Source organism: Peromyscus maniculatus, chromosome 8, assembly GCF_049852395.1.
Source record: "Peromyscus maniculatus bairdii isolate BWxNUB_F1_BW_parent chromosome 8, HU_Pman_BW_mat_3.1, whole genome shotgun sequence".
NCBI lineage: Eukaryota > Metazoa > Chordata > Mammalia > Rodentia > Cricetidae > Peromyscus > Peromyscus maniculatus.
Genome location: NC_134859.1, coordinates 100,413,757 through 100,429,160, shown reverse-complemented (window position 1 = coordinate 100,429,160; position 15,404 = coordinate 100,413,757). Strand labels below are relative to the sequence as shown.

The following is a 15,404-nucleotide window of genomic DNA, read 5'->3' as shown; positions in this document are numbered from 1 at the left end:
AGGTACTGGGATGGGCAAGAAGAAGCATCTTCGACTCAATGTCTGAAAAGCGCAAACTGTCCTAAGCAGTATCACTTCTTTGGCATCCGCCATTCACCAGGTGGTTTCCATGTATTTATCTCATTTAATCCCAAGACCTTTGTAAGGGAGATGATAATATTATCTTTATTTTGCAAATGACAAAACAAAGGCTTTTCCCCCCCTCAGAGATTAAGCAACAGCCTTCTTTATGGCTTGGGTTCCCTTCTTGCCTCAGATGCTCTCAGAGGCCTGCCTTTTGCTTAGAGCCTGCAGGCTGTTGCCTAGTCTCTTCTAAGGCTAAATCCTGCTCCACTGCTAGTGATGAATTTGCCTTTCCAGTTACCTGTATTCCTACTCGGGTGCCCTCTTGGAAAATCTTTGGGGATGGAGATTGGGTCTGGGAGGTTGGCTCAGTGGTGTAAGGCTTGCATGGCATATTTGAAGCCCTAGGTTCCATCATTACATGGTTAAAAATGTCTCCGTGGTAGTACGGACAGTCTGAGGCCAGTTTTAGTGTGCTAAGGAGAAGGTATCTACAGAACTGATCCCTTCTAGACACTCCAGGGGGGACACCATTGCCTTTACTGTCCCTTGTCCTCGGGACCCCCTTCTTGAGCTTGCTAAGCTCTCTTTTCCACTCCACACCTCTCTTCCCTGTGTTCCATCTGCTGTGCCTCTGATGATGCTGAGGGCACAGCCTGATGACCCCTTTCATTCCTGGTTATCTCCTGCCTCAGACTGCTGACCTCCTCCCGTGTTCACACAGCTCCTCTTGTCATGCAAGGTTACAGCGACTAGAAGGAGAGCATCTTTCAATATCTCCATTTTTCCCCTTCCACCGACTGCTCCAGAATGTACGTAGACTGTACATGTACTCTACTTATGGATGGAAGTTTTAAAAGAGGCCAGAAACCAGGCCTGGCAATTCATGCTTGTAATCCCAGTACTCAGGAAGCAGAGGCAGGAAGATAGCTGTAAGTTCAAGGCTAGCCTGGACTACGTTGTGATTGCCAGGACAGCCTATACTGCACAGTGGGAGACCCTGTCTCAAAAGTGACAAATAAAAGAGGCGAGAGATGAGGGCCAAGGCAAGGCCGTGTGGTGGATAGCTTGTCTACTCTGTCATAGCAACACATAGAGAGACAGCCCAGCACAATGGGCAAGGGGAGAGGGTTCTGCCCTGGGTGTGACTGTGTCCCCTTGCTGGAGTGCTTTCACACATGGAGAACTGTCATCGGAAGAGGCATTCCGGTAGATACTGTAGTTTTCTACACAGCAAACTTCGTCAACCTTGGCTGCCGTTCCTGGTGACTTCTCAGCTCCTAGACTTTTTTTTTTTAATTTTCAATCCCTGAACCGCTTTCCCTCTTTCCCTTACTCCAGGCTGACAGGAACAGTTTGGTGAGGGTTGGGAGAACTTTCTCATGCTGGAACCCCACTTCCTACTGGGGTGTTAACTCCCTGCCTCCCGCCCCACACCCTCCCTCTGTCTAGTTCTACCCTCCGAGTGTTTGGCTTTGGATTTTGTTTGGTAAATTCCTCATGGCAGCCCCTCTGTGCTGAATGTCCTGCTGTCAGCTGCATGGAGTTGCTGAGCAACAAGAAGGAAGCCCCGTCACTGCCAATTAATTTACCAGCTGCATGGCTTGTCTCCCAGGCGCAAAGGCTTGTGGGGCTCTAGGAGACAGCCCCGAGGCTGGTGCAGAAGGAAAAAGGAAACTGGAGGAAGATTAGAGAACTTTGGGGGTTTGGAGTGTGTTTTTAGGTCCAAATGTGAAGGAGTGTGTGAGGGGGCTGGGCTGTTCCTGGGACGCACTATCCCTATTTTCTTTTGGGCCACCAATCGGAACTCACTTTTTTATTTGTGATTCTGAGGTTGAGGTTGTCCCCTTCCCCAGCTCTCTTGCAGAGATGCCTTCAAGTGCCTTCTGCCCTGGGTGTCCCCATCATTCTACCTATCACACTAGGCCCCATGGTGGCTGCTCCACCCTGCCAAGAAGACATTTCACCTAGCCATTTTCACACGGAGCCTCTAGAATCCAAATCCTCAGGGCACTACCATCAGCTATCGATACCCTGGCTTTTACTGGTCCAGGAAGCCTTGAGCGTGAGATACCTCCTTCTCTGCCATGGCCTATGAGGATGGTACTTAGCTGACTGGCTTATTTGGGGATCTAAGCATCTCTCCTGACAAGGTACTTATGGACGGCCTGCCCACATTTCTCATCCTGGTTTGATGATGGTTGCTGAACCTGAGACCCATAAAGCAGCCACCTTTGTATGCCAACACCATCTCCAGTGGCCAGACTCAGTCATCACTGAAGTGGGGTACTCCCCTGAGGGACTCGGTGATTGGTTGCACAGCATTGTGGGTGATGAGAAATGGGAGGAATCTGTGAGGAGTGTGCATCTGCCCTCACCCATTTGCCCTCAGACTGGGAGGAGAAATGTGCCAGGTGTTCTGTGGAACCCCTATCCATTCTGAGTCCATTATTCTACAGTCGGGATGCATGGGGTCTACTGTGACCATTCTTATGTCATCCTGGGAGGGATTCTTACCCATTCTGTATCAGTTATTCTACAGTCAAGATGCATGGGGTCTACTGGGACCATGTGTATGGAGAACCAGACCCTGTCGTTCTGGGGACACTAGCATGTGCCTGTGAGCTGGGTGGTGTGACACCTTCACACTCATCTGTCAGCTCTGGGTGTGACAGCAGGATGTATGTGCCAGGCTTCTTGCAGGTGCTGCAGTGAACAGGGAGGCCGGGAGCCAGACAGAAGCATCGCTTCTCCTGATCCTTAACTGAAGCACCACTGTGTTCGGATGCAGCAGAACACAGAGCCCTGTGGAAGGGAGTTAGGAAACTGAAGAGCTGTGAAAAGAGCAGATGCCACCATCTAACTCTTACTGTCTTTTGGTCCACAGGCCTAGAGCGGGAGGCTGACCAAGGGCTGTTCCTGCTCACTCACGATGCTCACCAGAAACTCTGTGGAACCGTGGAAGAATGTCCCTGGCCCTCCTTTCAGGACTTGGCTGTGATTAGGCTGCCTCTGGAGAACTAAGAACCTGGATTCAACTGGGGAATATTATTTGGGAAAATATAGAAACATATATATATATATATATATATATATATATATATATATATATCATAACCATGAAGATGTTTGAATGAACAAAGACATACATCTCTGGACATGACCTACTGCTGGGGAAGGCTCGCCATCCCAACTTATCTACTGTCTTCTAGAAGACAAGTCCCCTGATGCCACTTCCCAGGATACTCTTCTCCACCCTGTCCTGATCCCAGACACCACGCCCTTCCCTGCCTGACCCCACCTCATCTTTGGACCCAGAGAGTCTTCTTATTTGCTCTATCCATTCAAGTCGGATGCAGAGTGAATAGTTAACTACACTTGAGTTGAATGGGATCTTGGTTTTTGTTTCTGTTCCTTGTAAAGAGGTCACTCTCTGTTCGTGGCGCACAGCCTGGAAACGGTTTGTGACTCCAGAGAAGCACAAGAGTCAGCATGGAGGTCCTGTGGGCTCAATCAGGGGAGTCCAGTAGGGCTGGCACTTGCTGTGGTCCATTGCTTGGTTCACACGTGTACGCTTGGACACGTAGAGATGAAGCCATTGTCATTCCATCTTCTGTGACACAAATGGGATGAGCTATAAAGACCTTCTTCAAAGGTGGCAGTGGGGGATCAACTTGTCCAGGTGCTTTGTGACTGAGCCGCTGGTTCCATTAGTGGTGCCTCCTGAGGACCTCCTCCCCCTGGTGTATGCTGATGGTACACACAGCTGTCCAGAAGCTGGAGCCTTCTCGGTCCCTCTCCTCTGTGGCCTCCATGTGGGCAGTTGGAAATCCTTTCAAATCATGTCACAAATCCACCTTCTTGATAGCGTACTCAAAGATGTTTGAGGCTTTTTATTTATAAAATGGATGCATAGTTTGTTCATATAAAGCATTCCGAGCTTTCTCTTATTGTAGTTGATATATTTCCATAACTGTTCAGTGACTTTACAGTGGGATATTGACTTTTGCCTCTCAGATTCTCCATGGTAGAATTGAGAGACCTCCTAAAGATGTTTAATGCTGCTGAAATCCAAAGACGGCTTACAGACATTCTTCTCCTTCCTCCCCCCCCCCCACTTCCTCTTTCCTAAGCACACAGTGGCAGCATGTGCTTGAATTGCATGAATTCCTTCAGGTTCTAAGGAATGGTGACCCACTCCTACCATCTCTGGAAATGTGATCTTTTCTAAAGTAACAGTAGATAAAGCAATAGAAATGGGTGGAGGGGCTACCCAGGTGGCCTGCCCCATAATCTGTAGGGGACCTGCCCCCACATTACCCTGGGTACTCTTGAGGAGAGAGGGATAAGAAAATATCAGGTAGGAAGAGAGACCTAGTTGACGAGAAGAAAGGACCTGGGTCAATACCCACCAGCCCAGAACTTTATTCAAAAGGACTTTTTATAACAATGCCAAGGGGCGAGGCAAAAGACCTCCCCTTTGCTAGATACAGCCAAGTGTAGACCCTTCCATACACCTGGTAACCACGTCTATGGTCAAATCATCCCCTTTTGCAGCCCTGCTGGGTAAAGCAAGCTCAGATTCTCTGAGCTGGAGTAATTTGGGCCTCTATAATAATCCCATAGTTAGACCACGTGCTCAAGAGCTACAGGGATGACAAGGACAGTGGCATCCAGATTGTCATGTTCCTCCCTATGCAGTAGGAAATAGGGTTCCTAACTTCCACATTCCACTCTGTGGAGCTGGGGAGATCCAGTCATCTCAGCCTGCCCAGGACAAGGGATTTCTTGGGACAAAAGATTTGAGGGAGCTAAATCTGGGGCTGACTTGAGAAAAGTGTGACAGTTGGTCATCCAGCTGAGTGAACCAGTGACTGTGTCTCTTCTGCTTCTGTAGCAAGGAGAAGCTTCTGGGTTGCTTAGCCAGTCCCCATTCAGGACTGTATGTCTGGTCATTGGCCACAGGGCAGCCTACAGACAGAGTGGATCAGGTGCCCCTCCTGACCAGATCTGTTATTTGTAAGATGGTAGGTTTGTCTTGTGTTGAAGAAAATCTTAAGTGTGGTGGGCCAGATGAGACCATGTCCTTCCGAGGAGTGTTGTGTACAGTGGGCATGGCAGGAATTCAGAGCCCCAGCAATTGCTCTGGGACAGTCCTACATAGGTGACACTGACCTCTTATTAAAAATGGAACTGCCCTCCAAGAAGCAAACCCACAGCCACCAGGATAGTACAGGATGCACAGCACCATGCTCATGCTTGGATATGTGTATATGTGTGCAACACCTGTGCAAACATGTGCTGTATAGAATAAACGAAGATCAAAAATTTACATCTTTGCTAGACAGAGACAAAGAGCTGAAATCTTAGGGACGATATCTGGAAAGCAGGGGACTTGGCTAGGAGACTTCCTGAAAGTCCTTTGAACTGTAGCTTTCATTTAGACTATCAAGGGCATTTCGACTGGGGTAAGTGTGTACTTTCTTTCTTAAGTCCTCCCCGATAACCCTGATAACCTGGGTTCAACTTAGAAAGCATTGAGTGGGACCTCCCAGCTCAGTCTTACCTGCTCAGTCACTAGCATCAGGGAGTGGGTGGAACTTTAAGGAGGTAGGAAAGGGCGGAGTCATGCCAATCCAATTTGGGGTGTTCATGACAAGTAAGAACAATTGAAAGGTAAATTACAGGTTCTTTTGCAGCTTAGAAAAGCTACGTTTTCAGGTTCGCCTGGCACCTGAAGTTGTTGTTGTCTGTCAGGGATTTCAGCTCCCATCTTTCTGCTGAAAGCTAGGCATGAGGGTCCATGATGTTGGAGCAGGGGCCTCCCCCTAATCCTTCTCATCTTCAGTTTCGAGGCCACAGTGGGGGTAATTACATACTAGGGCAGCGATGTGCATCCAGGCATCCAGGGATTTTGGCATTATTCCTAAGAACTCCCATGCATTGGGAAGAATGCAAGCCTGTATCCTTTTCTTTGGATACCATCTTTGAAAAGATAACTATGGGATTGAGGAGATAGCTCCATCAAGAAAGTGCTTGAGGACCCGTGTGTGGGGGGGTATGCATTTATTAACCCAGTGCTTGGGAGACAGAGACCTGGGGTTCACTACTCAGCCATCCCAGCCTACTTGGCAGGTTCCAGGCCAATGAGAGGCCCTGTCTCAAAAAAACAAGGGCACTGGGGAGACGGCTCGGTGCTTAAGAGTGCTTGCTGTTCTTGTAGAGAACCAGAGTTCAGTTCCCAGGACGCACATCGGGCCGCTCACAACTGCCTGTAACTTGAGTTCCAGGGGACCACACACCCTGTTTTGACCTCCACAGGAACCTGTGCCCACATACAAATGCACGCACGCACGCGCGTGCGCGCGCGCACACACTCACAATATTCACTCAAAGATGAACATGTTTCAGCTGCCCCCTTCCTATGTACCCCATATTCACTGTTTGATCCTCGAAGAAGCTTCGCCACCGAGGCAAAGGCAGACCTCTTCCTCTCTCTTCTCATCCACATAGAATCCCAGGATCTCAGTAGCTCAAGCAATCTACCTCATCAGTTTTCTGAACCGATCCAACTCACACAGGAATCTCCCTTTCAAATTCTGACCAGCTGTCATCCAGACCTGGGGAGGCAGCCTTTGGTTGAGAGGGAGTTCTAAGGGAAGGCTGAACATTAGTCACCATGATGGTGAAAAGAGAATTTTAGAGAGGAATGCAGAGGCTGCCGAGTGGCCATGAGTGTCAATTCCTCAAGGAGATTTTGAGCTAATTTATTTTGCCTTTGCCCCTAATCAGTCTCTTACATTTGGATCCTAAGGGTATGTGTATGCTGGTTTAAAATAAGCATCATAGGGCAGTGAAACACTGTAGCTGTGGGTGCTTGGGTCTCCTGTGGGGTGCAGTACTGAAGGGCACACTGCTCCATATAGAGACTCAGTGCTCAGGAGACCTGAGATTTTGATGTCAGAAAGTCCTTCTTTGTATTTAACATGCAGGGCTGGGTACAGGTGCCTAGGACCGTCTCCTGATGCTATACACATTGCTGTCATATTTGGGGCATAAGTCAACAGTTTTCTAGGAGTTGTTGTATTAAAGATCTGCTTATTTTCCATAGTGGAAGAATCCATTAACTGATATCACTGGACGATGGGAATCACCCCAACCCTATGCTGACCACTCTCAACCTGATCATGACTCAGTTATCATAATCATGACTACATTTCAAATTTACTCTGCTCCACACCCCTGGGATCTTATGGATCATTTGAACTTGACTCTAGACCCCAGGAACCCTCTGGTCTACAAATAGACTTGGGGACCTTCCTATGCAGATGTGTGTGGGATTACTAGAGGTGGGAAGACATTCTTATGGTGAGGCATGGCCTCCCGCTCAGGAGACAGCAGTTTGAAGGATGAAGAATGACTTTGGAAATGACCACTGACACTGGATGAGACCATTAAAGACTAGGCTTGTGGAAAGCATGTGGAGGGAGGCCTAAAGAGATCCTTGAACTTGAGGTAGGTTGAGGATACCTGGGATCTAGTCCTTTGCTTCAACTAGCTCAAGGTCATGTGTCAATCATTCAACCCTACCTTCTGTGGCTCAGTTTTTTCTGTCCGCACCAAGGAGCAGGAAAGTAAAGAAGTTGACTGTGTGTCAGGCTGGTCGCCCTGTGTGCCCTGGCCGCTGTCTATTTCCTGATCGGTAGCTCATTGTCTCTTCAGCCGCACAAGTCGGAATGAGGGCTTTCTCATCCCAGGGAAGTCCATTACCAAAGACTACTTCAAAGATGTTTGCACATGTTGTCAGCTGCACTGGGCATGAGTTTGTTGAAGGCAAATAGACACACAGCTGGTGACGGGAGGGGGACCAGGGGCTGTTTAGCCCTGAGAGACTGCAAGGCAAGGCCAGGAGAAAAAAACAAAACAAAACAACACAACTCTGCCTGCCATTTTGATCAGTCAATAAAAGTGGGGAACTCTGAATGGTTAAAACCATAGGGGATTTATTAGTTTGCTTAGTGAAGGGCAAATATTAAGTCTGAAGTTGACCCATCCTGGGACCTGCCTTTTGGCTTTTGTGTTCGGCCAGGCGCCGATCACTGCAGACTCCAAGTTATTAAGTTCTGTTCCTTTTCTTTTTTAGAATTGTTTTCTGTCTCCCTCTTTTCTTCCTCCTTTACCTATCCTTTCCACCTCCTACCCTTGCTAGAAACTCAAGTGTAGATTTTGGAGGAGGTGGGAGACTTTGCCTGATCATAAAATTCTCTGGGCCAAGGGCTCTGGCTGGCCTGGGATCGAGCTGCCTGCAATTGCGGTGGCCTTGGGAAATGTGCTTTCTAGGTTGCCTTATGGATTCTCCATCTTCTGACCTGGACTTCAGAGTGCTAATAGGCAAAGGATTCGTCCCTCATTAAACTTAGAATGAATACAATGGCATGTGTTAAACCGGACCACAGCTATTTCTAAATCATAACCTCGCTGTCCTAGGAGACCATACCTGCCTATCCATGACAGGTAGCTTCAGCAGATGTGTTGAGAGAGCTACTGCCTGAGGAGAGGGCCACAGGACTTATGACTATTAGAACAGAGGGGATGGACAGTCTACCTAGCTTCCAAGAACCAAGTCAAATGTGGACATGTCCAGGGGCAAGCAGTCCACTGTGAAACACTAGCTGTGGGTGCTTGGGTCTCCTGTGGGGCGCAGTACTGAAGGGCACACCGCTCCATATCAGAGACTCAGCGCTCTTATCCAGATCTGCTCCAGGAGACTGCCCAGGAAAGAATGTCTTCCTTCTCTGCCCCAGGCATTACAGACAACTCTCCACCTATTGCTCATGCAGCCCACAGTTGGAAATGTTCTGGAACTGCTTCATGACGAAAGTCCCTCTCATATTCCAGTAATGAGCTTTTATTGAATGGGGTGTGTTAGCTTTCCATAGCTTTAGCAAATACCAGAGATAATCGGCGTTTAAAGAAAAAAGGTTTATTTTGGCTCGTTGTTTTGGAGGTTCCGGTCAGAGCCATTGCTTGGGGACAAACCCAAGCAGGAGCCTACAGCGGAGCAATGCCACTCATTGTGTGGCTGGAGAGAGAAAAAGGGTCCCGAGTCCCACAGTCTCCCCAAGTGCATTTCCCCAATGGTATGAAGACTCCACAGGGACCCAGACTTTAACACATAAGCCTTGGGTGGGGGGCAGGGAGGGTGTACCAGATTCAAACTGCAGCCTGCCATGTGATTTCAAATCCTTTGCCCATCTTTATGGAGAAGTCTGTGTTTTGAAGGATCCATCGTAGGCACCAGAGAAAAAACCTTGTCTCAAATGCTCTCTTTTCTAGGAAGCCTTCTTTGATTTTTCTTTCCCTCTCAATCAGTTGGGACAGCCCTCTTACATATTTTATGAAACATGTTGTAGCATGTATAGACATATATATGGCTGTATGTCTATATATGTCCCTCCTCCCATGACCATATGTTAGTATCGAATTAACCACATCATGGTTGAATTATTCTGAGTGCCTCCTCTCTGCTTTCTTCTGTCTCCTCTTACCTCTTCTGTTAGAACAAGAACTCCAGTTTTTCCTTATTGATTGGAAGGTGACCCCCAACTGCCCCTGGTGCTCAGCTCTTACAACAAGCACTCTGATCTGCTCTTCGCAGACGCTCTCTGGTCATCGGAAGACAGGCCTAGAAGAGTCCAGTGCCTTGTCCAAGCCTTATACAGGCGAGAGCTGGGATTCAGAAGCTGCAGGGTCACTGACATGGCAAATGAGCAAACAAGATGTGGAGTTGCCTTTCCCTGTTTGCAGTCTGTCACGGCGTGTAGCGCCACATCTGCCTGCCTTTTGTTTGCCTTCTAATAATCAATAAAGTGTTATCAGAACAGCAGGGAAAATATGTGAGCTTGACTGTTTGGTTTCCATGAAGAAAGTGGAATGTGGCTGGGGTTTGCCGGTCCAACTGAAAGCGAGGCTCGTGTTTAAGGTGGATATAAATTCAAAGGTTTCGATCAAGAGGCCGGGGACTTGGTTCCTTTGGTAAAGTGATTGCCACACAAGCGTGAGGTTCCCCCCCCCCCAGTTGTGGGGATGCAGAGATGAGAGGATCCCTGGAGCTGCCTAGCTAGCCCCTCTACCTGAATTGGTAAGCTCTAGGTTCAGTGAGCGGGCCTGTCTCAAAATGTTCGTGGAAAGGATTGAGGGAGACACTTTGGCCACAACATACATAAATCCTCACATACCTGTGCATACACACAAACATCCCATATATACCAATAAGATTTAAACCAAATTCCTAGAGAGTTTGACTTTGTCTAGTGGTGAGAAATCAAGAAAAACAAAGTAACAACAAAATCACATCTATGCTTCCCTGCTCTCAGGGACTTCTGTATAACGAGGTAGAATAAGGCTTACGTATGTGAAAATTAGTCTTGTTTGCCCAACGAACTCCTGGTCAGTATTCCCAGAGAGTCTGGGCAGATATCTCTTACTCTGTACTCTAGTATAGACTTCCCCGTGGGTTGCAGGCAGAGAAGTTGGATAGTGTTGGGTGGACCATTTCTCACATGCAGACTCTAAAGCATGCCATCTGGGGCCAAAAACAGAAGAGGTACCACTTAAGGGTCAGCAGCCCCAGAGAGGAAGTGTGTGTGATGCCTGCTGTCCCATCTCTCCCTGGGGGAGGTGGCCACAGCCGAGGGGGGAAGAGACAAAACTATGGAAGACTTTTCACTTCTTTGCGGGAAAAGACTCTTCAAACCTCATCCCTCCTGACCTCTTACAAGCATGGCAAGATCTGGACCAAGAGGGTGTCACCTGTAAACCAGGATCACCAGAGGTGGCTTCAGAGAAGGAAGAAATGTTAGGCTATTCAGTCAAAAAATTGGGCAGTTTAGAAGAAAACGAAGTTTAGAACTTTGCAGTCATAGAGCTCTGGGTGAAATGTCTATGTCTCACTTGAGTCTCTGTGTGTGTGCACGCACGCGCGTGCTCACTCCCCTATATGAATTCATGTAGAGGCCAGGGGTTGACCACTGAGATGTCTTCCTCAACAATAGCTTTTCATCATCATCATCATCATCATCATCTCCTCCTCCTCCTTCTTCTTGAGATAAGGTCTCTCATTGAACCTTATCATTTTTGCTAGATTAACTGGCTATCAAGCTCTGGAGATCCATTTGTCCCTGTCCCCCAGTGCTAAGATTTTAGGTATATACAGCAATGCTTGACTTTTAGGTGGATTCTGGGGATCCAAACTCAGGTCCTCATGCTTGACCAGCAAATACTTTACCCACTGAGCCATACCCCAGCCTTTCATGTTAATTCCTTGACAAAAACCCTACTGAGAGCTATTGTTCTTATAGGTAAGGAAACTAAGACTGAGAGCCAGGGACTTGTCAGAGCACATCACATTAGGCTCCTATCTCTGAGCCCAGAGAGGAGTTTCGATATTATAGCCACCATGGTATTAGTCATTGCTGGCTGCTATAACAAAACACCATCCAATCTCAGTTTCTATCTGAGGTTTTCTTGTCTGCACTCCAGCTGATTGTGAGTTGGTAGCAGGAGAAGCAGGGAAAACTCTTTGCGGAAATGTTGGGACCCAGGCTCCTTCTGTCCCAGGATGCTATTACTCCAGTTCTTTCTTCCTCTTGTGCCAGTGAATTATGTAAGAACATGCCAGTGTCACTTCTGTAGCCTGGAAGAACCATCTTTCTCTCCTGCTTACATTGCATTGGCAGAGATTGGCCAGGATGCTCCAGTTGATACAGGAGATCTGAGACATGCCCAGCTCTGTCACACAAATGCTGGTGAACACCACAAGTTTTTGCCACACACACCCAATGTCCACTGTGACAACTGGGGTGTCCCTTATTGCGTTCATCCTGGTGGCCTTTCAGGTCCATGAATTCTGGCCTCTTGAATGCTCTGCTGGCACAGGCTGGTATATAATGGTTCAAAGGTGTAAAGGAAAACAAGTCAGGGTTGAAGCAAAGCAGAGCCCTGAGCTTCACTTACCTTCAGCAGTGACCTGTGATTCATTTACTCCTTCTGTGCCTTGATTTCCAGTGTATGTGTGATTGTGTGCATGTTGACTATACATAAGCAGGTGCTGATGGACGTGTGCGCATGTGCGTGGAAGCCAGAGGTCAACCTCAGGTGTGCGTAGGAGCTGGCCACCTTTTTTTTTTTTTTTTTTTTTTTTAAACAGGGTCTCTTACTGAACCTGGAACTCACCAGTTTGGCAAGACCAACCAACCTGTCTGTCTGTCTCTGCCTCCTCGGTGCTGGGATTACTAGTGTGTTCATCTCTGCAACGCTTTGTCCATGGGCACCGGGGCTGGAAATCAGGTCTCCATGCTTGTCTGATTTTCCCTATTCACTTTACCATCTGAGTCATCCCCCTGATGGCCCCAGCTTCCTCCTTGGACCTGCTTCTCAGAGAGCTTCCGAAGTCTGACTGAGTTTTGGCCTTTGCAATAGAACTTGGAGCAACAAGTTCTCCTGCCACATATCGTCTTAGCTTTATTTATTCAGGGCGAGTGTTCTGTATGCACATTGCTCGGAAACCAAGGATGATGATTAATTTTAATTGTCAACTTCACCGGAGTGAGACACAACTAGAAGATAGTTTATAAGGCACACCTGTGAGAGCGTCTGCCATGGCTTTTCTAAGGAAGTGTCGATCGCCAGCACTCTAATCTAATCAATGGCTTGATCCCTTGATGGATTTACGGCTGATGACATCACTGAGCGATGGAGTCTAGTTAAAGGATGCAAGTGACTGGCTCATGCTGTTTCCCTGATCACTTCCCGAATCTCTTTCTCTTCACTATCTGTCGTCTGTGAAGAGCAGCCTCTGAGCTGTGTTCCCACCAGCATGACATTTTGTGCTAGTACACCATGGTGCCAAACAAACATGGACTGAACTCTGAAACCGTGAACCAAAATAGATCTGATTATTTTTCCATATTGTCTTACCATTAAAACCAATTGCTCAGTGAGGGAAGGCGTTCACTGCCAATGACCTGAGTTCAAGTCCTGGAATAGCACATGAGTAGTGACCTGACTCAAATTACCTTCTCCCCTTCATGTATGAGTTATATACGACACACGTACGTGTGTACATATACACAGTAAATCAATAAATAAACGGTAACAAACTTAAAGAAGTGTTTGAGATTTTGGAATTTTCAGATTTTGAAATATATTCATCTAAAACCAAGGTATCTTGGAGGTGGGTCCAAGCCTAAACTCAGAACTACCTTGCCTTTCAAACACACCCGTCACACACAACCTGAAGGTTACCTTTTATGGTCGTTTTTGAACATCTGGGTTTTGAGTAGAGCCCATGACATGAGGTCAAGTGTAGAATTTTCCACCTGTGTGTGATGTCATATTAGTTAGTACTCAAAAGGTTTCTGATTAGGTGGCAGGGCCATTGGGGCGGGGGGGGGGGGGGGGCGGCGGCATATTTTGGGATTTGTACTTTTGTATTGAAGAGTCCCGATCCATCGATGCTCTGAACAAGGAAGCGCATGGGTCTAGACAGGAAGAAGTAATTTCCGATGTGCAAAATCTCTGCTGTACATCGTGTGGCAGCCCAGCACAGTGGGTTTTGGGTTCAGTGGTTTTGTCTACGATGGGGAACAGTCAGGACTGTGGACATTGGCCTCAGCAGCCAATCTCAGCACTTCATCTCATCCAGCCTCTAGGGTCGCCAAGGTTTTCTACTGAAGATCAAGATCTCATGGAATCTATCCTTGCCATGCCTGATGCAGTCTTAGGCACACACACTGAGTACTCAAGGCCCTTTCTATGGCCTTTCTCTCTGGGGTCCAGAGACCTTCAACCTTCTCCCTGTGTCCACTAGCCAGATTTAAATCCCCGCCTCCACATACCTCACACTAAGACCCCATCACAGACCCCCACGGACCTGGTGTGGGCTCTCAGAACTATAAGACCTCAGTGGCCAGCTCAGCCTGCTCCATCTTAGGCCCTCCCCTGGCACCACAAGAGAATGGAAAAGCTGGTTTGTTTACAGGGCACGGGGCCAGGAGAGCGTTAAAAAATCAGCAGCAAAGAAAACGTCACGAACAAATTTCCCTTCCAACACAGGAGTGCAGTCTTTCTTGCCTTCTGACACTGACCGCTTTTCTGTGTTTGTATAAACTTTCATCCTTCACAGTTACCATTCCCAGGGCAGGGCTGCGTGTTTCCGCTGGCTATTTATTTTGATTTTGATCATTCCTCTCTATTTGAGCATCACACACCTAATTATAAAGAAAATGGGTTTCCTATGGGCGCCTAGGGAACATCTCCTCCCTGGTCTCTATGCAGCTTCCCTCTTCCTTCTCATTGCCTGGCACCTTTGGACTGGGCTGCTGCTGCTGGCGGTGGCATGGTAGACCTTTGGTGCTGGGTAGAAGCTGCGGCTCTCCGGGAGGGCTCTGAGCACTGGTTGAGTGAGAACCAAGGAAGGAAGGAGGTGAAGCAGGAGAGAGATGTGTTTTCCAAGGAAAACTGGAGCAGACACAAAGGGCTGTGTGGGGTTGAGCATATCTTCCCAAGAGCACTCCGGCCTGAGTTTTTGTGTGAGCTGAAATCCGCAGATCTCACATTTCCTGACCCCAGCAGGTAGCTTATTGTAAAACAGTTCATCCAGAGGGGAAAACATTCCTTCTCTCTGCATTTCAATCTCCTCTTGCTCTGAACCAGACTTGAGAGAGAAATAATGGAGGCTACTGCCTGTGTCCCCCCTCGAAAATACCTGTGACAGAAGGATGGAAACCCAAGCCACAGAGGCACCTTGGAATAAGCAGTCTACTTATCTTTAAAGGCACGATGGTGTAGCCCAGCACCCCTGTGTGCGCATTTTGAGCTATTTCTCCTATCCAATGCTTGGATTCTCCTCAGCCTTGACCTTTCTTCCATGTTGGCGTGGAGGAGGAAAGGACACCCACAGTGGCAGTGATAAGCGTTAGTAATTCTCACATTCTCTCTAAAATTAATTGCCTCTGCCTGCTGAATTCGGAGAGGCTGTGAAGAACAGGGTGGCCCTGACTCATTGACAAGTCATGGAATCTGTTAGGTTTAAGAGTTTACTCAGTGAAGATAGCAGGAAGTGGCTTGGGTGGAGGGTGGGGTTGGCTATGGTGCCGCAGCTTCCAAATGAGCTGAGTGCTCAGGCTTCCCTGTCCTCCCTGTCCTCCAGTTTGATGGAGTCCTTCCGGTGACTCCACAGGTAATCTGCACCATGTGCTCTGGCTGCCATGATGTGCACTAGAGAGTGGGGCGGTTGGGGGCGGAGGGGAAGTAACCATTATCTGAACTCTCTAAAACTG

The 15,404-nt window shown here is 47.9% G+C and overlaps 1 long non-coding RNA gene across 6 annotated transcripts in view; it reads left to right on the top strand.

The window, feature by feature from the left end:
- The window catches only part of LOC143267030 (uncharacterized), a 163,757-nt gene extending 150,543 nt beyond the window's left edge, over positions 1-13,214 (top strand). For all 6 annotated transcript variants that reach the window (XR_013041956.1, XR_013041957.1, XR_013041955.1 and 3 more), the window contains one exon: positions 2,951-13,214. This is a non-coding gene — a long non-coding RNA (uncharacterized LOC143267030). The remainder of the gene's footprint in view (positions 1-2,950) is intronic.
- Positions 13,215-15,404: the final 2,190 nt, after the last annotated feature.